We start from the raw sequence: 2,079 nt of genomic DNA, 5'->3' as shown, positions 1-2,079 counted from the left end.
GCAGGGAAAAGCGGTAAAGATACCCACCCGAGCCCGGGACCCCAGGGAAGGAACCCCGGGAAGGAAACGGGGGACATGCCGGAGGAACAACCTTGTCCGGCAAAACCCGCAAGAAGGGAGGGGAGCGGAGGCACGACCCCCGCACGCCCATCCGCCCAGCAGACACCACTGCCACCAGAAAAACAAGGTGAGGAACCGCAAGGCCACCGAGGCCAGGGGCACAAAGGGCGGACCCTGAAGAGCTCGCAGAACGAGAGAGAGAACCCAAGGGGGAGACAGGCCGAGCGCCCGAGGGCGATGGAGAAAACAAACTCCGGAGCCAAGCGAGCCACCAGGGAAACCAGCCCGACGAACACCGTACTGCGGAAGGCCCGCAAGGCAGCCCACCGGGCCCACCGGGCCCACCGGGAAGAAGGGGCCACGCCCAAGGAAAACCCCTCCGCCAGGAATCCAAGACCCGCAAGGGGTCCGCGGAGGCGGGGTCAGCACCAAGCCGACCGCACCAAAGCGAGAAGGAAGCCCAGCGCCAGGCACATGAAGAGAAAGTGGGAGACCAGTGGGAGCCCAGCAGCAAAACCACCGCCCCAGAAGATCAACCCCGAGCAAGCAGCGACAACCGCTCAAGAATCAGGCCTGCAGATGGAGGCAGGCCAGCAGAAAGAGCCGGCTCAACCCCGACTCCGGGTGCGAGGGACCCAACCACGGAACGGGAAGAACCGTGTTCGGCCAGCAGGCTCGAACCGCCAGCTCGCAAAGGGAGCGGGTACCACGGGCGGCGGTCCCGCCGGGAACCATAAACAGGAACGCCTCACGAAGTTGCGAGTCAACCCTGCGCAGGGGCCAAGCCAATCATCTCTGTAACGTTCCAATAGTAGTCCATGCGCTGCCGAAGCGAGCACCCAGGAGCACCCCGGCCCTGCCCAAGCGAATCCCGCAGAGGATCCGTGATATCAGAGGGCACGGGGGAAACGCGAACAGCAGACCGAAAGGCCAAGCGAAAGACAGGGCAACCACAAGGACCTGGGAGGAGAGAGTAGAACCTGGGCAGGAGGGCCGAGTCCCCCACTGTGAACAGAGCCACTGGAGGCAGACCGAGTCGAGGCCCCAGGCGCCGAAACACCACCGGGGTCAGGGCGAGACCAGGCAACGAAGGCTAGATCCGACCCAGTCGAACCGCCTCCACCTAGTCGGACCCCGGGGGAAAGACAGCCCGAAGGGACATGACCGGCGACACCTACACCCTCAGGTCGACCGACCCGACCAAGACATGGGGACCCTGAAGCACCGGTGCAAAAGACGGCAGGCCAGGAGGACTGCCAGCAACCCCCGAAGCACGAGGAGCCGCGCGACAGCAGGAGAACCCAACGACCCCCAAACGCCCCGGCCAAAGGACGCCCCCCCCCCCCTGAACGAACCAGAGGGAAGTACCGGGACCAGGCATACGACCCCCGAAGGCGTACAAGCCCGAGACGGGAGCCGAAGGGACCACCGCACCTAGAGCAGGAAGCCGACGGAGGAGAGACACCGCCTGACGTGAAGCCCATGAAAAAGACGAGGCCGAGAGGAATCACACGTCCTGACAGGGAACAACAAGACCCACACCCGGCGAAGAAAATCCACCAGGCAGGCCAGGAGCACAGCCCCCACCCCCGGGCCGGAAGGCAAGTCCAACGGAAGTACCCGCAACTGAGAGAGGGAGCCCCCACTCGCCGGCCGGCCCCACAGGCCGACCCCAGGTCCCCGAAAAAACCAACAGGCGAGACAAAGGAAGGAGCAGGCCCCCCCCCAACCCGTCGAGAAGGTGGGACCCCGCGGAAAGTCCGCAAGACCAGCAAGGCCCGAAGAGCGCAAGAACCGGGACAGCTGCGTCCCAAGACGGGACGCAACGGAGGCCACAGCCCCCCCCCAGGAGTGAGCGGGCCAAAAGCCAGGACCCAGGGGTGAAAAAAAAGGGAGCGGCAGTACCAGTACAAGACCGGGAAGAGCCGACACTCGGGCCCGGAAGCCAAACACGAACGCACCCCGTGAAGACTGACTACGGGCGGAAAGGCCGAAGGACCCCACCCCTGCAAGGGCGGG

At 65.1% G+C, this 2,079-nt stretch overlaps 1 non-coding gene across 1 annotated transcript; it reads right to left on the bottom strand.

The window, feature by feature from the left end:
* Window positions 1-792: 792 nt before the first annotated feature.
* Window positions 793-899, bottom strand: LOC147722253 (U6 spliceosomal RNA). Its single transcript, XR_015295374.1, has one exon. It is a non-coding gene; the product is annotated as a U6 spliceosomal RNA (small nuclear RNA).
* Window positions 900-2,079: the final 1,180 nt, after the last annotated feature.

This window comes from Lissotriton vulgaris, chromosome 4_1 (genome assembly GCF_964263255.1).
Source record: "Lissotriton vulgaris chromosome 4_1, aLisVul1.2, whole genome shotgun sequence".
In the NCBI taxonomy this organism is placed as follows: Eukaryota; Metazoa; Chordata; class Amphibia; order Caudata; family Salamandridae; genus Lissotriton; species Lissotriton vulgaris.
This window is presented reverse-complemented; position numbering and strand designations above follow the sequence as displayed.